This window comes from Nuphar pumila, chromosome 2 (genome assembly GCF_984573655.1).
Source record: "Nuphar pumila chromosome 2, dmNupPumi1.hap1.1, whole genome shotgun sequence".
Lineage (NCBI taxonomy): Eukaryota > Viridiplantae > Streptophyta > Magnoliopsida > Nymphaeales > Nymphaeaceae > Nuphar > Nuphar pumila.
Genome location: NC_143250.1, coordinates 143,669,990 through 143,694,267, shown reverse-complemented (window position 1 = coordinate 143,694,267; position 24,278 = coordinate 143,669,990). Strand labels below are relative to the sequence as shown.

General features: G+C 37.5%; 1 pseudogene; it reads left to right on the top strand.

The window, feature by feature from the left end:
* Positions 1-736: 736 nt before the first annotated feature.
* LOC149847429 (BTB/POZ domain-containing protein At2g24240 pseudogene) lies at positions 737-22,485 on the top strand (annotated as a pseudogene).
* The last annotated feature ends 1,793 nt before the right edge of the window (positions 22,486-24,278 follow it).

Sequence of the window (24,278 nt, the reverse complement as noted above, 5' to 3'; positions counted from 1 at the left end):
GATGCATTTGGAGTCATACGAAAGGAGGCACCCAAGTCAAGAATCCAAGAGGTCATACCTGAAAAAGAGGAGATGTCGGCACCAGAAGTGGAGGGTGATGTAGATGAGTTCATCTTTATAAATTGTTGAAGAGTTTCGGTAAGATGAGCGATGAACTCCTTTATGTCTCCATCCTTCTTTGAATCTTCATTTGTGTTTGGAGGAATTTCACCAACGGAAGCCACCTTCTTGAATTTGGGGCAATCCAGACGAATATGGCCCGGTTCATTACAATTATGACAAATGTTTTTTCTTCCTCCATAACCATTATTCTTCAAAAAATGAGGTGGTTTGTATGATCTTACATTGTTGCCAGGTCTAGACACAACATGAACTTCATCAACATCTCTTTTCAAGGCCAAACGAGTTTCTTCTTGACATAAGTCGGCCAAAATGTCACTTAGAGGTGTAGAAGCCCTATGAAGAAGGGAACCCCTAATTTGCTTAAATTCGGGACGAAGTTCATGAATAAATTGAAAAAACCTTTCTTTTTCCAATTCGTAAATGATAATGCAACTTGAAAGTTGTTGGATTAATGGTGGAGGAGCACTATAAATGTTTTGTTTAGGATTCATGTGTAGCGCATTGCATTGATCTCATGCTTGAAGATATTGGTGAGATAGAGGGCATTTTTTAGTACATTGAAATGTACAAGAAAATAACAAAATTCATTTATAATCTTTTGGTCATCCTAAACATGACGAGGAGGTTTACCAAAGGAGTCAAGTTGATACGCCTTGCATTGACAAGGTTTGCTAATGAATGTTTTGATTGTATAGAGCCTTATCATTTATCAAAATGAATTAAAGCAAATGTTTGCTAGAGATGAGTGATTTGCAATGAAGATTGCATCGAAACCTATTGAGGTTGATGTAAAATTGTCTATGAAAAGACAATACGCATATGAGCACAAAAAATATAGAAAAGATGTGCACGAAGGCACTCTCACAACACTTGAACAAATACACAAAAAGCGTAAAAATAATAAACATGCACAATGGCATGTATTTTATAGAAGGAACCGAATGCTTGAGACTCTCAAGCTTAGGAAAAACAAGAGGGGATCACCCCTATTTATACAAGAAGAAGAGGATGCAAAGGGGCTCCCAAAGGAGTCGTTGGGGAGCCCCCAACGGTCACTTTTGTGACCGTTGGGGACCCCCCAATGACTCTATTGGGGGATCCCCAATGCACCTTTTGTGAAAAGGTGAAAAGAAGTAAAAATAAAAAATAAAAAGGATAAAAAAAATAAAAAGGATAAAAAAAATAAAAAGAAAAGATACAACATATTCCTATTGGAATATGCGCAAAAGGGAAATTTACAATAATACCCTTATCGGGTGAACAAAAAGAAAATAATATATAAATATATATACTTATATATATAGAGATACATATACATATAAATATTATATGTATATGTATCTCTAAGTATATAAGTATATATATTTATATTTACATCAACGATTTTAGGAGGAGATACATTTTAACACCCCCCCTCAAACTTACGGTGTGATAACCGCAAGTTTGCCAAGGAGGAAATGAAATCTGGGCGAACAAAGAACTTTGGTGAAGAAGTCAGCAAGCTGATACTCAGACGTTACGTATGACAGATCAATGATCTTCTTCAAGTATTCTTCTCTGACATAATGGCAATCCATCTCTATATGCTTTGTTCGCTCGTGAAAGGTGTGATTCTTGGCAATATAAATTGCACTTTTGTTGTAACAGCACAACTTTGTTGGTTCTTTGATAAATACTCCCATATCTTCCAGAAGGCGTCGAATCCATACAATTTCCATGGTGGTAGATGCCATGGCTCTATATTTGGCTTCAGTGGATGACAGAGAGACCTTCTGTTGCTTTTTACATCACCATGAGATCAAAGACTCACCTAAGAAAACACAGAAACCAGTGGTGGAGTGACGGTTACTAGGGTCACCTCCCCAATCTGAGTCAGTATAAGCAAGCAATTTCAATTCAGAGGATGAGGATAGAAATACTCCCTTATTTACCGTTCCCTTCAAATATCTGATGATGCGGAGCACAGCACTCATATGAGTGGTTGTAGGAGCATGCTGAAACTGACTGGCGATGTGTATAGCATGTGACAAGTCGGGTCGAGTAATGCTAAGATACATTAAAGACCCTACCAACTGCCTGTAAGGAGTAGGATCGGTTAGAGGAACACCGTCGTCAATCTTCATTTTTGCTCCCACAACTTCAGGAGTTTCGCATACTTTGTCATCAGAAATACCTGACCTGTCAATAATCTCGCAGGCAAGTTTAGATTGAGATAGAAAATAACCACGTTGCGAATAGGCAACCTCAATTCCAAGAAAATATGTCAGAAAACCTAAGTCTTACATCTCAAATTTTGAAGTCAAGACGGACTTAATACCCTTTACTCCTTGAACATCATCACCTGTTATTAACATGTCATCAACGTAAAGTAATAAAATTACAATTCCTGCATTAGATTTTCTAGTAAACAAAGCAGTGTCAGTATAACACGATGAAAAACCATTTTCCAACATTACACTGGTAAATCTATCATACCAGGCTTTGGGGGCCTGCTTTAAGCCATAGAGAGCCTTACGAAGACGAAGAACTTTATCCTTAGGAATTATCATGCCTGGTGGGGCATCCATATATACTTCTTCGTTAAGATCACCATTTAAAAAAGCATTTTTAACATCCATTTGAAAAATGTTCCAATTTTTAATAGATGCAATAGTAATAAGACACTTAACGGTAACCATCCGAGCTACAGGGGCAAAGGTTTCTTCGTAATCAATTCCATACTCTTGCCCATACCCTTTAGCAATTAAGTGAGCTTTATACCTTTCTAGAGAACCATCACTCTTAATTTTAACTTTAAAGACCCATCGACAACCTATAGTTTTCTTTACTATAGGTAGAGTTTGAAAATCCCAAGTTCCTGCCCTTTTAAGCGCATTAAGTTCACTTTGCATGGCTTCTTGCCATTCTATACATTTTTTAGCTTCTTCAAAATTTCTTGGTTCGAAATAAGAGTGAATGGCACTAAGACAAGCCCTATATCGGGGTGAAAAAGAATCAAACGATACAAAGCGAGTTGGAGGTTTTCTATTTCTTTCAGATCTTCTATGGTCAAGAGGAGTGGAAAGCTCATTATATTGATCAATAACACTTCTAAAGGTGTCTTGGTTTCTACGAGAGTAGGTAATAGGCTCACTTGGAAATCTACTTTCTGGATCATTATGTTCACCAATATCTTCATCATTTTCCTCATCATGGTTTAATGATACATCATCATCACTGAATATGTCATCATTACTAGATAATAAGTCGAATAAGAAGGAGTAATCAAAATTTTCTTGTTGAGAAACATTTTTTTCAAAACCACTTTCATTTTCTAAAAAGGTTACATTTCTAGAGACATATAGCTTATCCTCTCGAAGATCGTAACAACGAAACCCTTTTTGAGTTTCGGAATAACCAAGAAAAGCACAAGGGATAGCCTTGGGTGAAAGCTTGTCATTCTTATCCGTAAGTATGAAACACTTACATCTGAAGACTCTTAACCTATTATAATCAGGTTCAAGCTTATGTAATATCTCAAAAAGAGATATTTTACCTAATAACCTAGATGGTAGACGATTTATTAAATAAACAGAAGCAAGGGCTGCTTCGGCCCAAAAGTTTTTAGGAATATTTTGAGATATAAGAAGAGTCCTAGTGGTCTCAATAATGTGCTTATGTTTTCTTTCAGCCAACCCATTCTGTTGAGGTGTTTTAGGACAAGACCTTTGGTGAATAATACCGTGATCCTCCAGATATACCTTAAATTGATTGGAGAGCTATTCTCCCCCAGAGTCACTTCTAAAAATCTTTATGTTGCTATTGAATTGATTCTTAATCATTGAGTGAAAATTTTTAAAACATGAAAACACTTCATGTTTAAACTTAAGAAAATATATCCACGAATATCGGGAAAAGTCATCCACAAATATTACATAATAAGAAAAACCTCCTTTTGAAACAACAGGTGCGGGTCCCCAAACATCTGAGTGAACAATTTCGAAAGTTTTGGAAGAGAACATAGTTCTTTGCTCAAAAGGTAAGCTACGCATTTTTCCGAGAATGCAGTCATTACAAGAAAAAGAGCTTTTACATAGGTCTTTTGCAAAATGTAAATACGATAACTTGGTGACATAGGTCTTTTGCAAAATGCAAAGAGCTTTTACATAAGTCTTTTGTGCCATACATTTATATCCTTATGTCGGGCAACATTACACAAAACTTTTGGAACTTGAAGAGATTCCATATAGTATAGATCTCCTCTTCTAAAGCCTTCCCCAATCAATTTCCCGGACTGGCGATCCTGTATTAAGCATTTATCACAAGAGAATTTAATATCACAGCCATGGTCCGTGAGTTGAGAAACAGAGAGGAGGTTTAAGTTAAGTTTAGGTATAAATCTGATTTTGGGAATAGAAAACTCTTGAGTTTCAAAATTACCTATTCCTTTAATTTCAAGAGAGGTTCCATCAGCAGTGAAGACATAAGATGGGGAACGGTTTTTCAAATAATCGGAAAGTGACAAAAAGTTTGGGGACATATGAAAAGATGCACCAGAGTCCAAAAGCCAAGAGATTTTACCTGGAGGGGAAGAAGTGGATACGGCCGCACCGGAGGTAGATCCCTTGAGGAGAGGTTGAAGGGCTTCCACTATTTGATTTATAGAAAGGGTCCCACTCGAAGATGCCTCATCCTTCTGTGGTACACCAGTGGTAGCCATAGCTAGAAGTCTCTTCCATTTAGGACATACGGGTTTGATGTGTCCCGGTTCTTTACAAAAATGACAAATAGTTTTGCTATAGTCCCTTCTTCCTTTTTGACCACCATTTTCTCCTTGATTTTGGAATTTAAAATGAGGGGGACGATAGGTTCTTACATTGTTTCCGGGTCTTGATACGGCATTGACCTCACTATGTTCTTCAATATTACAAGGGACTGCAAGGACATTTGGTCCTTGTTTACATAAATTCATACGAGTCTCTTCACCACTTAACTTGGTGAGAACATCTTCAAGAGAAGGGGGAGAGAAAGAGGAGAGAAGAGATGACCTTATTTGCTCAAATTCGGGCCTTAGCCCATTCAAAAAATTGAAGAACCGATCTTCTTCAAGTTGCTTATGACAGAGCTCAATTGCCTCTTCACTCCATTTTGGTTCAAGCATTGCAAGCTCATCCCAAATAGAGGAAAGATCAGCAAAGTATTCCCTAATCGTCATTTCACCTTGGGAGAGAGAGATAGCCTTCTTTTGAAGATAATACTTATGAGAGAGATCCCTTGAGGTGTACATTTTTTCAAGATAATGCCAAGCTTCTGATGCCTTTTTGAATTTAATAATGTTGGCATTAATCTTGGTTTCTACGGATGAGAAAAACCATGAGAGAATCTTGAAATTCTTCATTTCCCATTCATCGTGTTTCTTGGAGTATTCCTCAAGAGCTTTGGTTCTTTCTTCTCCCTCAAGAATCTTGATTTCGCCTTCTTTTACTATGGTAATCTTGGGTTCCGGTTCCGGAATTGTGCCAAGAACATATCCCCATAGGCCTTTCCCTTTTATATGAGCCTCCATATTTCCGGCCCAAACATGATAGTTGGACCCATTTAATTTGAAACCAAGAGCAAAATGGGACTCTTTTTCGCCCATTAGAGAGAAAAGAGATAGAGAAAAAAGCGTACCAACACAATATTTCCAACACCAACTTTGCACAAGATTATTCTAAAATATTTGAGAAGAAAGATCCACCACTCCAAACTTCAAAGATCGGAAGGCACGTTTTTCGAGGCACTCGAAAAAAGGAGAATCCCACGATCTTCAATAATCAACCTTGCTCTGATACCATGTAAAATTGTCTATGAAAAGACAATACGCATATGAGCACAAAAAATATAGAAAAGATGTGCACGAAGACACTCTCACAACACTTGAACAAATACGCAAAAAGCGTAAAAATAATAAACATGCACAATGGCATGTATTTTATAGAAGGAACCGAATGCTTGAGACTCTCAAGCTTAGGAAAAACAAGAGGGGATCACCCCTATTTATACAAGAAGAAGAGGATGCAAAGGGGCTCCCAAAGGAGTCGTTGGGGAGCCCCCAACGGTCACTTTTGTGACCGTTGGGGACCCCCCCAACGACTCTATTGGGGGATCCCCAATGCACCTTTTGTGAAAAGGTGAAAAGAAGTAAAAATAAAAAATAAAAAGGATAAAAAAAATAAAAAGTAAAGATACAACATATTCCTATTGGAATATGCGCAAAAGGGAAATTTACAATAATACCCTTATCGGGTGAACAAAAAGAAAATAATATATAAATATATATACTTATATATATATAGAGATACATATACATATAAATATTATATGTATATGTATCTCTAAGTATATAAGTATATATATTTATATTTACATCAACGATTTTAGGAGGAGATACATTTTAACAGTTGATATAGTGGAGATAGTCTTTTTCATCGATTTTTGGAAGAGGTGCAGTATGTTTTAATTTAAGGATGACAATGCCACTCGTGAAAGTGTTAATGACGAGGCTTCAGCTATGCCCTACTTGTATGATGATATGGACAGGGCAAAAAAGCAAATTAGAGAAAATTTCAACATCAAGAAATATATTATAATGCCAGTTTGGAAGGTGATTTGTAGGTGATGGACTCATCCGCTCCATCAAAACATTCATGTTGTTGCCTCTTACTTAAATCATGCCATCAAATTCTCCCCACATTTGTATATAATAGGAAAGTACAAACAGACATACTAAACTCCATTTAAAAACTTAATGTAGATCATAGTCTCCAGCGACAAATTCATTTGGAATTAACCAAGTATGAACAAAACGAAGGGGGACTTTGGATAAAGGAATGCAATCAATAGCATAGCTCAATGAGGTTAGGTATGCGTTTGAAATTCAATGTTATTATATATAATTATGTATTTTTTTGTTGCAAGGATTTCTCTCATGATATATTTTCCTTTTGTTGGTTCATATCAATGGTGGAATAAGTTTTATAGAGATGCTCCATTATCTAGATTTGCACAACGTATATTGAGTCAAGAATGCATTGTGAGTGAATGCGAGAGCAATTGGAGTTTTTTTCAGCGCATACACAAAAAAAAGGAATAGATGGGAGCACTCGCGATTAAATGATCTTGTATTTGTCGCCTACAACATTAGATTGAAGCAAAGGTAACATTTGTTAAATTATATGTAAAATACAGTTAGAATAAGATTAGTCTAGTTAGAATTAGTTTAGTTAGCTTTTTACTTTGTCTTCTTTTTCTTTTTCTTTTTGGACTATTTTTGGGCTTTTTGACTAAGTTAAACATTGACTAGTCAAAAAGCAAGAGAGTCGTTAGGCTCCCAACGGCTCTATTCCCTCTCCTCTCTCATTCAATGTATATAAATATGGTGCAAAAGCCCCCTCATAATGTATGATTTTCAAGGGTGTTTTACCCTCTTAATATATATTTTTTCCTCCTCTTTTTGTATACCACTTTTTGGGTATTGGTGTATGAACCCTTGTGGTTCTTGTGAGTGTTGATCTTTGGTGTTTTGGTTGAAGCCATTTGAAGTTTTGTTCGGTGTTGATTAAAGAACTCATCCTCTTCCATACTATCAGAGCTCAGTTGTGATCAAGCAACTCTTATCAGTGCATTGAAAAGCGTGTCATTTAAAGGTTGAGAAGAAAAGTGAAATTCTTTTCTAAGTATATGTGAAGTTGTGTTCTTACAAAAGCTTGGAGGAGTGCGTTAAAATATGTTATATATATATATATATATATATATATATAGAGAGAGAGAGAGAGAGAGAGAGAGAGATTATGACACATACACATATATATATTACATATATACGTCTATGTGTCTATCTACATATATAAATATATATATTTCTTTTGTAATACCCAATAGGGACAAATTAGTCTTTTCACATTGTACACACATATCCTAAAAGACATGCTCTTTTTCTCTTTTCTTTTTTCCTTTTACTTTTTTTCTTTCTTTCTTTATTAGTTGAGAGGGGTCTACAAAGAGTCGTTGGACCCCTCCAATGGTCATATTCCGTTGGAGGGGCTCCAACGACTCTATGGGAGCCCCTCCTTGGGTCTCTTTGTGTGTATAAATAAGGGGCTTGGCCCCATGTGTTCTTTAAGCTTCTAGTGAAGCCTCATGTGAGTGGAATATATTTTTTCACCTTATTTTGTGTGTTTTATCACTTTTGTGGTTTATTGCAATCTTGCCCATTAGTGGCTTCTTGTGTATGTGCACGCGCTCGCGCTTGCTCTTGAAGATATCGCTCCATTCATTTGGCACTTCATTACATGGTATCAGAGCCTTGGTTGAGAAAGCTTCATCGGATCCTCTCTTGACAAGAAATATCTCTCCTCTTTCTTGCTTTCAAACTCTTTTTCTATAAATGGCCAACAATGATGCAAAAATCGACCTCTCATTCAAATTGAATGAGACCAATTACCGAATAGGCCGCTATAGAAAATAACCTCAAAGGTAAAAAACTTTGGGGTTATGTGTGTAGAACCATTCCAGAACAACAATTGAAGTTAACTAAGTTTGAAGAAAATGAGGAAAGAGCATTAAACGAAGAAGAAAAATAGGTCATTTTTGACTTCTCTTCAAAAATGGAAGATTGGGAAAGTGAGCATGCCAAAATTCTAGCATGGTTTATGAATAATGTCGAATTAAAAATTTGTGCAAATCTTGCAAAGTTCAAGAAGGCTAATAAAGCTTGGTTCTTTATGAAAGGCATGGACACAAAGAGACCTTGCTAGGCATTTCTTTCTAAAAAAAGGTAAAAGAAACCAAGCAAGGTGATATGAGCATTAGGGACTATTATAGTACCCTATCTTCTTTATAGTATGAACTTGTTCTTCTCGGCATTTGTCGTCTTCAGTCTATCAGACATATCAATGGATTTAAAAAAAACATGACACCTTGTTAACAAATTTTTTTACGAAAATGGAAATGTGTACATTGACTTCGCAAAATCCTTGTTTTAAAATCGATTTAGAATATATAGGACCCTATTTCAAGCTTCAGCCGTCCTTCTCCAAGAGGTGAAGTAGAAGCAAGTTTGACTTTTGTAGTTTGAAGCCCATGATATGGAAGATTCGGATCCGCGAACCCTAACTTCTAGGTTGCAATATTTCATTCAAATTAAGTAAAAAATGTGTATAAGAAAACTTACAATAACAATGAAAACCAAAGAGGAACCAATTTTGAAACAAGAACGATGAAGTGGATTTGAATGTACCTCTTTCGGACTTAGGGTCCGTTTATTCTTTGGTGCTTAAAAAGGCAGGTATTCTCCAAAAGAACTCCTTCCTGGGGTGCGTAGGGTGATCTAAGAGTTTATTCCTCTGCAATCCAGTAGCGCAACGCTTTCACGTATGTAGGATGATTTGTGAAGCAGATTTGACCACACCTCTGTTAAATTATGTATCAATTGTAATCTCGTATATATATTCATATATATATATATATATTGAAATACATATACATATGTACTATGTATATATGTATATGTATCTCAATATATATATATATATATATATGAATATATTTACTTATTTTCTTTTTTTGTTTCTTTTTATCCGAAAAGGGTATTTCTATAAATTCCTATTTTGCGCATATTCCCCTTGGAATATGATTGTAATTCTTTTTTTCTCTTTACTTTTTCTTTTCTTTCTTTCTTTTCTTTTTTTCTTTTTTCTTTTTCATCTTTGGTTTTTGCGCCACATAGGGAGGCTCCCAAAGAGTCGTTGGGGAGCCTCCAACGGTCACATATGTGACTGTTGGGGGCTCCCAACGACTCTCTTGGGAGCCCCCTTTTGTGGCTCCTTTGTGTGATTATAAATAGGGGTTTCACCCCCTTGTATTTTTCATGGCTTTGAGTCAAAACCCAAGTGCTCAATAAAGTGATTCCAATATTTTTTATGCCATTGTGCATTTGTGAGATTTTGTGAGTTGTACTTTTGTGTACAAGTGTTCTAAAGTGCTCTTATCGTGCATATGTGCCGAGTTTGTTATCAAGAATATTAAGGTCTTGATCTTAGTATCTTGTTAGAGATATTTTTACATGGTATTAGAGTCTCGTTGAAGAAGGAGGATCGTGCATCTCTTCATTTTTGAAGTGCTTCGAAAAACGTGTCTTCAAGCTATTGGAGTTTGAAGTGGATCATCTTCTTCGGGCAATATTTTAGAAGCCTCTTTTGTCAAGAAAGACTTGAAAATCTTTTGAGGTACATGTTTTTTCTTACCTTCTACCCTCTCTAATGGGTGAAAAAGACTCTCACTTCTCCCTTGGTTTTAAACTTAGTGGTTCGAACTATCATGTTTGGACAGACTGTAATGAGATATAGCGGAAATATAAAAAATGCTTACAAGCACTTACAACAATGAATAAAAGAGACAATATCACAAATCCACAAAGGGACAATACAAGCACAAGCCTTTAAGAAGGCAACAATATAAAAAACCTCTTATTGAAAAGAGAGAGAGCTCTCAAGAATGAAAAATATAAGGGGATCACCCCTATTTATACAAAAGGGAGAGGAGAGAAAGAGAGGCAAAATGCCTCAAAAGGAGAGCCCAAAAGGGGGCTCCCATGGAGTCGTTGGGAGCCCTCAACGGTCACATTTGTGACCGTTGGGGGCTCCAACGACTCTATGGTTGGAGCCCCTTTTGGCCTTTAAGAAATACAAAAATTAAAATTAAAAAATAAGAAAAGAAAAATACATTTAAACAAAAACTGAAAATAGTTGTTTTCTAAAACTATGTGAATTTACAAAAATACCCCTATCGGGTATTGATGTAATATATATATATATAAGAGATACATTTTAACACCCCCCCTCAAACTTTACGGGGAGATGACGGAAAGTTTGCCAAGAAGGAACATGAAGCGAGGAGCCGAAAGAGCTTTAGTAAAGAAGTCCACCAACTGATATTCGGAAGTGACATAAGGTAGCGCAATTGTTCCTTGTAAGAATTCGTCACGAACATAGTGGCAATCCATTTCGATGTGCTTTGTACGCTCATGGAATGTATGATTGCTCGCAATATAGATGTCATTCTTGTTGTCGCAACATAATTTTGAGGCTTCGGTAATATCAACCCCCATGTCTTTAAGCAGACTGCGAAGCCATACAAGTTCCATTGTCGTGGTTGCCATGGCACGATACTCAGCTTCCGTGGATGACAGTGAAACTTTTTGCTGCTTCTTGCATCGCCAGGCAATCAAAGAGTCCCCTAAAAAGACACAAAAACCAATAGTTGAGACTCGATCATTGGGATTACCTCCCCAATCTGCATCAGTATAAGCAAGAAGATTCAAGGAAGAAGAGGAGGATAAAAATAGCCCTTTATTGATGGTATTCCGAATATAGCGGGTGATTCAGAGAACAACACTCATATGCACAGTTGTAGGAGCATGCTGAAATTGGCTAACTGAGTGAACCGCATGGGCGATATCTGGTCTGGTGATGGTTAAATAGGTAAGAGACCCAATGAGTTGTCTGTAGGGTGTAGGATCTTCCAGAAGAACCCCATCCTCCAACCGTAATTTGGCATTAATAACCTCGAGAGTCTCTACTTTCTTGTCATCAGAAATCCCAGACTTAGAACAGATATCTGCAACAAGCTTCATCTGTGACAAAATATATCCTCGAGAAGAATATGCAACTTCAATTCCAAGAAAATATCGAAGAAAACCTAAATCAGACATATCAAAATTATTTTTTAACATATTTTTAACATCAATAATACTATTTTGATCATTCCCAGTGATAATCATATCATCAACATAAAACAACAATATTATGATACTAATACCTGCATTTTTAACAAAAAGAGCAGTGTCAGTATAACAAGAGTGAAACCCTAACTTTACCATGATATCACTGAAACGATCATACCAAGCCTTAGGAGCTTGTTTGAGGCCATACAATGCCTTCAAAAGCCGAAGTGTTTGACCTTGCTTAACATTAATCCCGGGTGGCGGATCCATGTAAACTTTTTCACTTAAACTGCCATTAAAAAAAATATTTTTTACGTCAAGTTGATAAATAGGTCATTTTTTTGTTGATGCGACAACTATTAAGGTTCTGACACTGGTCATTCGAGCTACGAGAGCGAATGTTTCTTCATAATCAATGCCGTATTCTTGGGAGTATCCCTTAGCGACTAATCTAGCTTTATATCGTTCCAAAGAGCCATCGCTTTTAGTTTTAACTTTGAAGACCCAGCGACACCCAATAGGTTTTTTGTGTGAGGGTAGATTAAGTATTTCCCAAGTATTAGCCTTTTTTAATGCATTTAGTTCAACTTGCATTGCTTCAACCCAATGTGGTATAGATTTAGCTTGATTATAGTGAGCGGGTTCAAAATAAGAATGTAGGGTTATTAAACATCCTCGATAGTTGGGGGTCAAGGAATCATAGGATACAAACCTATTTGGGGGTATTGATATTCTAGAAGAATGTCTAACTTGTGGTTCCTCAGTAGATTTAGAAATTTGAGAGTATTTTTCGAGTGCACTAATAGGATTTTCTTGATTTCTTCTTGAGTAAACATTTATATTTGTATCACTATCATTTATATTTGAATCACTATCATTTGAGGATGTTATATCAAGATGGGACACTTCACGTGTATCTTCTATGTTTTCAAGAAAATCTTCTTGTATGTCATCAATAAGATCATATAAGAATATATAATCAATTTCATTTGTTTCTTCTATTTTATCAAAACCGTTCTCTTCTTTTAGAAATGTTACATCTTTTGAAACGTATAGTTTATCATTCTTAAAATCATAACATCTATACCCTTTTTGATTTTCACCATATCCTAAAAAACACATTCAATTGCTTTTGGAGACAACTTATCCCTTTTATGTAATAGGACAAAACATTTGCAACCAAAAATACGAAGACGATTGAAATCGGGTGAAAATTTGAAGAGCTTTTCATAGGGAGAAGCATTTTTCAATTTGGAAGAAGGCATTTTATTGATTAGATAAGTTGAGGTTAGAACGGCTTCGGCCCAAAACTTCTTTGGAATATTCCTAGAAACAAGTAATGTTCTAGCGGTTTCTATAATGTGCCTATGTTTCCTTTCCGCTAGGCCATTTTGTTGAGGAGTCCTAGGGCATGACTTTTGATGGCAAATTCCATTTTGGGTTAAATAGTTTTGAAATTCATGGGATAAGTATTCGCCACCGGAATTAGATCTTAAAATAGATATGTTATTTTGAAATTGATTTTGAATTTTTTTATGAAAATCTTTAAAAGAAGTAAATACTTCCGATTTATGACTAAGAAAATAAATCCAAACATACCGAGTAAAGTCATCAATAAAGGTAACATAATATGAATAACCCCCTTTAGACATAACCGGAGAAGGCCCCCAGACATCCGAATGCACCAATTCAAAAGGTCTAGATGAAAGAAAAGTTCTAGTTGAAAATGGAATAGACTTCATTTTTCCAAAAATGCAATCTTTGCAATTAATTTCTTTTTCCTTACAAAATTTGTTTCCAAAAGGAAAGAGATACATTTTGGAATAACTTGGATGACCAAGTCTTTTATGCCAAGTTTCCATGTTTTTTTTTTTGACATAAGAACAAAAATAATTTGTAGGGAGATCGAGATGGTCCATATAATAGAGGTCTCCATTTATATGGCCTTGCCCAATCCGCTTCTCGGACCAGAGATCCTGCACAAAGCAACTATTAGATGAGAAAAATATTTCACATCCATGGTCGACAATTTGAGAGACCGAAAAAGGTTTAAATTTAGTTTGGGAACAACTCTTACTTTTGGAACACAAAAATTTTGAGAATCTTTAAAAGAGCTAATACTTGAAATTTTTAAAAAGGTTCCATCGGCCGTAGAGACACAAGAGTCTTTTGAATTGGTGCAAACATCAATAAGTGCATTTTCATGGGGGGTCATATGAAAAGAAGCTCCGGAGTCAAGGATCCAAGAATACATACCGGGTGAAGATGACGAAGCAATAGCCGCACCCGATGGGAGGAAGAAACTTTTAGAATTTGTTGGAGAGCCATAGATATTTGTCCAAGAGTTTCTTTGATGTCATTGTTCTTGCCTTCATCTTTTTTGGTGGTAGTTTCTTTAAGAGAGGCCACCTTAGGCTTGAAAGTTCTATTAAGCTTTGGGCAAGCGGGTTTAATGTGACCCGGCTCATAGCAATGATGACAAACAATCATTTTTCTTCCTCCATTGTAGTTTCCTTATTTCCCAAAATGAGGAGGTTTATAGGTTCTAACATTGTTACTCGGTTTTGATACGGCAAGTACTTTATCAACATGTTTACTCATGCCAAGCCTTGTCTCCTCTTGAGTGATTTCGGCAATAACATTCTCAATAGGAGGAAAAATAGATCTATGGAGAAGTGAGGATCTCACTTGCTCAAATTCGGGACGTAGCCCAAAAAGGAATTGAAACAATCGTTCTTGTTCCATTTGTTTTTGTCTTAAATCAATATCTTCCATAGAAACCCATTTTGGCTCCAAGAGAGCCAATTCATCCCATAGTGGGTTTAGGGCACTATAATAGTCTTGAATGCTAGAATCACCTTGTTTGGTGGTTCTAATCTTTTCTTGCAAGAAATATGCTCTTGCAAGATCCTTTTGGGTATACATACCCTTCATAAAGGACCAAGCCTCATTGGCTTTACGAAATTTAGCTATATTAGCACATACCTTAAGCTCAACATTGTTCATAAACCACGCAAGGATTTTTGCGTGATTGCTTTCCCAATCTTCCACTTCTTTTTGATGATTTTCAATGGCCTTGAGGTGAGCATCTCCTTCAAGAGCCTTTTCTTGACCTTCTTCGTCCTTTGTGACCATAAGCTTAGGTTCCGGAACGGTGCCCATGACAAAACCCCAAAGTTTCTTACCTTTGAGATTATTTTTCATTGCCGATGCCCACATCATATAATTCTTTCCATTGAGTTTGAAGGATAGGTCAATCTTTGCCTCCATGATGTTGCCAAGAAGTGAGAAGAGATCCACCAAATATAAAATACACGAACCACACCTTTCCTTCAAGAATCGAGTGGCTCTGATACCATGTAATGAGATATAGCGGAAATATAAAAAATGCTTACAAGCACTTACAACAATGAATAAAAGAGACAATATCACAAATCCACAAAGGGACAATACAAGCACAAGCTTTTAAGAAGGCAACAATATAAAAAGCCTCTTATTGAAAAGAGAGAGAGCTCTCAAGAATGAAAAATATACAAGGAGATCACCCCTATTTATACAAAAGGGAGAGGAGAGAAAGAGAGGCAAAATGCCTCAAAAGGAGAGCCCAAAAGGGGGCTCCCATGGAGTCGTTGGGAGCCCTCAACGGTCACATTTGTGACCATTGGGGGCTCCAACGACTCTATGGTTGGAGCCCATTTTGGCCTTTAAGAAATACAAAAATTAAAATTAAAAAATAAGAAAAGAAAAATACATTTAAACAAAAACTGAAAATAGTTGTTTTCTAAAACAACTATGTGAATTTACAAAAATACCCCTATCGGGTATTGATGTAATATATATATATATATATATATACATTATATATATATATAAGAAATACATTTTAACACCGACAATATAGAAGCCCATATCAAAGGAAAGGGCCTTTGGGGGTACGTTCAAGGTTCAATACCGGAACCCGAACCCAAACTTACCATAATTGAAAAAGGGGATATTAAGATTCTTGAAGGGGAAGATAGACAAAAAGCCCTAGAAGATTATTCAAAAAAGCATGATGAGTGGGAGATGAAGAACTTCAAGATCTTGTCTTAGATTTTTTCATCCGTAGAAACCAAGATAAACGCCAACATCATTAAGTTCAAAAAGGCCTCCGAAGCTTGGTTGTACCTTGAAAAGATGTATACTTTAGGAGATTTATCACACAAATATTACCTCCAAAAGAAGGCATTGACCCTTCAACAAAACGATTTGTCTATTCGGGAATATTTTGCCGAACTATCGTCTATTTGGGACGAGCTAGCTATGCTCGAACCAAAATGGAACGGAGAAGCAATTGAGTTAAGACACAAACAACTAGAGGAAGATCGATTCTTCAATTTTCTAAATGGACTTAGACCCGAATTTGAACAAATTCGGTCATCTCTTCTATCCACCTTCAGATCTCCCTCTATTGAAGATGTAATCACTAAGCTAAGTGGTGAAGAAACCCATATGAAGATTAGTAAAAATAATCTTAGCATCCTTGCTACATCTTCTTCTCAAGATGATTGCGAAGGGGTTAATGTCGTGTCAAGACCCGGGAATAATATGAAGGCCTACAAACCTCCTCATTTCAAAAATCAAGCAGGAAATGATCGATATGGCAAAAGAGACTATAGCAAATTAACTTGCCATTTTTGTAAAGAACTCGGGCATATCAAACCCATTTGCCCCAAATGGAAGAAAATACTTGCTGCGGCTATGACATCCCAACCAGAGGAACAACCATCTTCATCAAATGAGCCTCTTTCCCTTCAACAAATTGTGGATGCTCTACAACCTCTTCTCAAGGAAGGCATTTCCGGAGCCGCTATGTCATCTTCCTCGCCTCCCGGTAAGACATCTTGACTCCTAGATTCCGGTGCATCTTTTCACATGACTCCAAGTGCTTGTTCTTTTTCCGATTTTTTCTAAAAATTCTCTTCCATCTTTTGTCTTAACGACGGATGAAACATCTCTTGAAATTAAAGGAATAGGCAATTTTGAAAAACAAGACTTCTTTATTCCAAAAATTCGTCTTATACCAAAACTAAACTTAAATTTATTTTCGATCTCTCAACTCTCGGACTATGGTTGCGATATAAAATTTTCTTCTAATAAATGTTGATTGGGGAAGGCTCTAGGAGAGGAGACCTCTACTATATTGATTTTCTCTAAATTCCCAAGAACCAGTTTTGTAATTTCAAAATCTCTTATTTGCCTTTTATTAAGCATCTTTATAATGAGAATTTTGTATATAATGAATGTATTCTTGGGAAAATGAAAAGTTTACCGTTTACTCAAAGATCCATGTTTATAACAAAATCTTTTGAAATTGTTCACTCCCATATATGGGGTCCGGTTCCTGTGATATCTAAAGGAGATTTCTCATACTATGTTATTTTTGTGGACGATTATACTAGATTTTGTTAGATATATTTTCTTAAACATAAACATGAAGTTTTTTCAATTTTTAAAACATTTCATATGATGATTTTAAATCAATTCAATGGAAGTTTAAAAATACTTAGAACCGACTCCGGTGGCGAATATCTTTCAAATGAATTCAAAAGTTATCTTGAGAGTCATGGTATTCTCCATAAAAAATCTTGTCCAAAAACCCCACAACAAAATAGGTTGGCTGAACGAAAACATAGACATATCATTGAAACAACTAAAACCTTTCTCATTTCACAGAATATTCCGAAAAGACTCTGGGCTGAGGCAGCCCTTACATCGGTCTATCTCATAAATAGAACCTGATTATAGCAGGTTAAGGGTTTTTGGATGTAAATGTTTTGTTCTTACTGATAAAAATAACAAACTTTCCCCCAAGGCCATTCCTTGTGCCTTTCTTGGTTTTCCAAAACTCAAAAGGGTGTTATGATATTAAAAATGATAAACTATATGTTTCCAGAAATGTAAGTTTTTTGGAAAACTTCAGTGGTTTCGAAAAACTCGAACCTAATGACGAGAATGTAGACTATTCTTTTCTATTTGATCTTTTAACTGAAGGTGATGAAACTAGTAATGATGAGTCAAATCAGAATGACTCAAGTGATAATGAAACCAATCTTGTGTCTTCTTCATTTCATCAACATGTCAATGAGGAACCACATAGAGATCCTATAACCTATACTCATAGAGATAGAAATACTTTCAGAAGTGCCCTTGAAAGATATGATGATGCTGGTGGGATTGCTCTTCAAAGTGAGGAGAACCTTCGTAGGACTGAAAGACAAAAATTTCTTCTAGGTTCATCTCATATGAGTCTTTTTTATCTAAACATAGGGTCTGTCTAAGCGCCATTCATTCTTACATAGAACCTAGAAACTTCGAGGAAGCACGGAAATGTCCTGAATGGATAGCCACAATGGATAATGAACTCGAAGCTCTGAAAAGAGCCAAGACATAGGAATTTCAAGACCTTCCTAAAGGTAAGAAAGCAATAGGGTGTAGATGGGTATTTAAGGTTAAGACTAAGAGTGATGGGCCCCTCGAGAGATACAAGGCCCGTTTGGTTGCAAAAGGATATAGTCAAGAATATAGGATTGATTATGAAGAGACCTTCGCCCCGGTAGCTCGAATGGTCACTGTCCGATGTCTTATAACCGTTGCCTCAATCAACAAGTGAAACATCTATCAAATGGATGTTAAGAATGCATTTCTAAACGGAGATCTAAATGAAGAAGTGTACATGGATGCTCCTCCTGGAATGGAGTCTCCTAATGGAAAGGTGCTTCGCCTTCAAAAAACACTTTATGGTTTGAAACAAGCCCCCAAGACTTGGTATGATAGGTTTAATTCAGTAATGATAGAAAATGGTTTTTCATCCTGTTTTACTGATACTGCTTTGTTTGTTAGAAAATCTAATGCAGGAATTGTTATTTTACTTCTATATGTGGATGACATGCTTATAACCGGAAGTGATTCTAAAAGAATTAAAAGCATAAAATCAATTTAAAAGAATAGGTTTGAAATGTCTAACTTGTGATTTCTAACTTATTTTTTGGGTATTGAAGTAGCATACTCTCATAGAAGGTTGTCTCAAACTAAGCTTGCATCTGAGATTATTTACAGGTCAGGTATTACAGATGATAAGGTTTGTGAAACTCCTGCTATAGTAGGAGCTAAAATAAAGATTGATGATGGTGTTCTTCTCTCCGATCCTACTCCCTACAAACAGCTTGTAGGATCGTTGATGTACCTGAGTATTACCAGACCAGATATCTCACATGCAGTTCATACGGCAAGTCAGTTTCAATACGCACCAACTTCTGTTCACATGAGTGCCGTCTTACGGGTTGTAAGATACCTAAAGGGCACTCTAAATAAGGGAGTTTTTATGTCATCTTCTTCTGATTTAAAATTAATTGCTTATACTGACTCTGGTGTATGTTGTTTGTTGTTTTCATTGATGAGTCTAGAGTTGGGGTTAATGCTAAGTTAGAATTATGGAGACAGACATTAAAAGCAAGAGGTTTTAAGTTGAGTAAGAGTAAGACATAATACATGGAATGTCGATTTAGTAAGCAACGAAGTAATGATGGGAGTGTAGTGAAGCTTGGTGAGCAAGAAATACCGGTGGATGATTGTTTCAAATATTTGGGATCTATCATTCAAAAGTATGGAGAAATTGATGGAGATGTAAATCATAGGATAAAGGTTGGGTGGATGAAATGGAAGAGTGCAACATGTGTGAAAATACAATAAAAGATAAGATTCAGAACGAGGAGATACGTAAGAAGGTAGGCGTTGCACCCATTGAAAATAAGATGAGAGAGAATCGTTTACAGTGGTTTGGACATATTCGGCGAAGGCTTAATGATGCTCCAGTTAGAAGGATGGAGAAATGGAAAAATATATTAGTTAAAAGAGGTCGAGGTAGGCCTAGGAAGACATGGATGGAGGTGATAGGAAAGGATATGAATGCTTTGAACCTCACTGAGGACATGGCATTGGATAGAAATGATTGGAGGATAATGATTCATGTGGAAGACCCAGAATGATTTTCTTTTTTGGTTCATATCGCCGACCCCAATTGTTTTGGGATGAAGGCGTAGTAGTTGTTGTTGTTGTACTGACTCTGATTGGGGGAGGTGACTCAAATAACCGTCACTCCACCACTGGTTTTTGTGTGTTTTTAGGTGATTTACTGATCTCGTGGAGATGTAAGAAGCAACAAAAAGTGTCTCTCTCTTCAACTGAAGCTGAATATCGTGCCATGACAACTACTACCATGAAAATTGTATGAATCCATCAGCTGCTTGAAGATATGGGGATCACTATTGAAGGGCTCACTAAGCTATGTTGTGATAACAAGAGTGCAATTTATATTGCCAAAAATATACTTTTCACGAGCGGACTAAGCACATTGAAATGGACTGCCATTATGTTCGTGAAGCCTATCTAAAAGGAATCATTGATCTACCTTGTGTTACTTCAGAATATCAGTTGGCAGATTTCTTCACCAAAGCTTTATGTGCACCACGATTCAACTTTCTCTCTGGCAAACTTTCGGTCATCATGCCCTAAGTTTGAGGGGGGGTGTTAAATTATGTATCATTTGTAATCTCTTATATATATTCATATATATATATATATTGAGATACATATACATATGTACTATGTATATATGTATATGTATCTCAATATATATATATGAATATATTTACTTATTTCCTTTTTTTGTTTTTTTTTACTCGAAAAGGGTATTTCTGTAAATTTCTATTTTACGCATATTCCCCTCGAAATATGATTGTAATTCCTTTTTCTTTTTTACTTTTTACTTTTTCTTTTCTTTCTTCTTTTTCATATGTGACTGTTGGGGGCTCCCAACGACTCTCTTGGGAGCCCCCCTTTAGTGGCTCCTTTGTGTGATTATAAATAAGGGTTTCACCCCCTTGTATTTTTCATGGCTTTGAGTCAAAGCCCAAGTGCTCAATAAAGTGATTCCAATATTTTTTATGCCGTTGTGCATTTGTGAGATTTTGTGAGTTGTACTTTTGTGTACAAGTGTTCTAAAGTGCTCTTATCGTGCATATGTGCCGAGTTTGTTATCAATAATATTAAGGTCTTGATCTTAGTATCTTGTTAGAGATATTTTTACAACCTCCATGCTGTGGATCCAAATCGGAGTAGGGGAGTGATCGAGCGAGGGCAGGGTTTGGTCACTCTCTACGAGACTAGCACTTGGGTAAGGATCTCTTAGATGGGCTAGGTTCTAGGGGTCACCCCTATTTATAGGCTTTAGGGAATATGATATGGGTCTTAGGAGTTTTGGATTCAGATCTCACCCAAATGGATTTATGCTCATCCATACAAATAGGACAGGGCTATCTGGAGGCTTCTTATAGAGGGATTCATGCCCAAAATACATGTGGGAAGTTAGGATAAGTAATAGGGATAAGGCTTAGGGTCTATCCCTACCTTCGGGGCAAGAAACGACGAAAACGTTTTTGCAATCTGGATGAAAATAGGGCAAGATGAATGGCAAAAGCTTTTGCCTTCCATGTAGATGACAAAAACTTTTGCCGGCCAGGGAGAATGACAAAAACTTTTGCTAGATTTTGTAATTAAGAGCATATATGGACCAATACTGGGTGATTGGGCGTAGATTTGAATGAGATACACTACAAGAAACTTGTGGATTAGCAACGACCTAAATTCGTCGCTAAACAGTTTAGCGACGGATTAGCGTCGGATTAGCGATGAAAAACTTTCATCGCAAATTTTTCGACGCTAAGTAGTGCCAGAACTTATCCGTCGCTAATTTGCGACGGATATGATCCATCGCGAGTCCTTCGCTATTTTAAATTAGCGATGGATAATATCCGTCGCTAATCCGTTGTTAAATTTTAAAAAAATTTAAAAAAAAAAATTGCTCGCTGCCAGCGCGTTCTTCACGGCAGGAGCGCTCAGCTTCAACTGCGACGCCACGCGGATCTTCGCGAGCTGCAGGGGGAGGAGCAACGAGTACGACATAGGGGTGTGGGACGACCACACCGGGAAGCAATCAGATTTCTACTACGAGACCCCCGGCTGGTCCGTCGGCGACTCCGGCAGGCTCCAGTGGCTCCCCAACAGCAGCCTCCTCTTCGTCGCCACTCTCTACCCGAGGACGGAGAATTGCTACATCACCATGCTGGATTTCAGGGAGAACAGGGTCGTCTGATCTTGGTCGGACGTCGGGGCATCAGTGATGGTCGACGAGAAGCTCATGCTCGACGCCATCGTCATGGAGGACGACAATTGTATTTGCGTCTTGAACCAGTACGACGATCTGCGGGTTCATGGATCTGAGGAGCAATCTCGGTAGCGTGAGGTGGAGCACAAGGAGCAGGCTGCTCAAGGTGGGCAACGCCGACGAGAGGTGCTACCCCAAGCTGGCCGCCCACGGAGGCCAGCTCTTCTCCTCCACCAACGACAGCATCTCTGTGTTTTGTGGGTCGGATTGGGTCTTGACGTCTCGGCTCCGGCGAAGCCACGACGGCTCCATCTGCGACTTCTCCATAGGTGGGGATCGACTCTTTGTGCGCGTCGTCAGAGGAAGGGCGAGGCTTCTGGCGTCCTCAGAAGCGCCTCAAGTGGGGATGGTTTAAATCGAACGGGGGGAGGGAAAAACAAAGGGAGGAAAAATTTTGAACGAGGGGAGGGAAAATTTCGCGCCTCAGGTGGGACGAAAATTAGCGAGGAAATTTTTCCGTCCCTAATCCGTCGCTAATTAGCGACGGATTAGGGACGAAAAAATTCTCTCGCTAATTCCGTCGCTAATTAGCATTTTTTTAGTGTTTTGGCGACGAAAAAAATGTTGTCGCTAATCCCTCGCTAATTAGCGACGACTTTAGCGACAAAGATATTTTCATTGTTAATTTTGCAAATGTTTCAAACGTTAGCGACAAATAGTTTTCGCTCGCTAATCTGTCGCAAATTAGCGACGGAAAAAATCCATCGCTAAGTAGCATTTTTCTTGTAGTGATATTAGGTTTTTAACATCTATAGTTGCTGGATGCCACAAATTTGATTTTTTGATTTGGATTAATGGCTAGTGTTTTGACCAGGGTTACCGGAAGCGCCTAGCTAAAAGGGGAAGCGCGCTTCGGAAGCGCGAAACATCGCGCTTCGGAAGCGCGAAACATCGCGCTTCCGAAGCGTGAGGGGAAGCGTCCCCCTTTTTTGGGAAGCACGCTTCCCTTTAATGGGGGACGCGTTTCCCTTTAATGGGGGACACACTTCCCTTTAATGGGGGACGCGCTTCCCTTCACGCTTCCCCCTCGCTTCCCCCACACTTCCCCTCGCTTCCCCCACGCTTCCTCCTCGCTTTCCCTGTTTTTTTCAATTTTTTTGTATTTTTTATTTTTTATTTTTTTTTCGCTTCCCCCTCGCTTCCAAGACGCTTCCTAGGTCGCTTCTGAGACGCTTCCTAGGTCGCTTCCGAGACACTTCCCGAATCAGTCCTAAGTGGTCCCACGCTTCCCCGCTTCCTAAAATTTTGAAAGTGCCTCGCTTCCCGCTCCCGCTTCCCGCTCCCGCTTCCCGCTCCCGCTTCCTCAACTGTCAACCATGGTTTTGACACACTAACACACACAGAGTGACGAAAACCTAAAAAAGGCTTTTCCAAGCTTTTTATTTCATTTAAAATTATGACGATACAGATGTGATCTGCATGCTTGATGTGATCTGCATGCTTGATTCATACGGATTGGCTCTTGGATTGCTTAATTCCAACATGTGGATATGTTTTTATAGGGATTGAAAAATCAAAGGCCCAAAATCTTTGTAAATTTCCAAGGCTTGAAAAATCATTTTTTCATTGAAAAATATGATCCAGGTGTCGATTCCTTGCAAATCGACCATGCTGAACACCTCTACATGGTCAAAATTGCTAAAAAAGTTTTGGAAAACTCATTTAGCATACTCCATTTTGTAGGTTTTCATCACTATATATATTCATGTTTGATAATTCATGCATTGTAAGCTTATGGATCTTGTTGACTTGCTCACTGGTTTCTTTGTTCCCAGTCGGTTTCACCTTACTCAGGCCTATGGTAAGAAATTTGCCACTGTCCGGATTTTACACGGAGGACTTTAGAAATTTCAAAAATTTGGATGATATTCTTGTTACTCAAAATCATGGTCAGGGAAAACCTTCACAAGAATTTGCTTTCCTGTTCAGTTTTACTATTTGTTTAGACTGTTGAAGTGTATAAGTTGCTGTAATTATAGGAAGCAAATCAAATTTTTTCTCAGTATTTTTATAATTCATTGGACTCGGCTTATTGAGGACATTGCTGGTAGGATCACCATAGGATTGGAAGTGGAGGTGAACTGGCAATATGTGATGTTATATTGTGGACCTTTGATCGAAGGATATGCTAGTAAGATGGAACGCCTG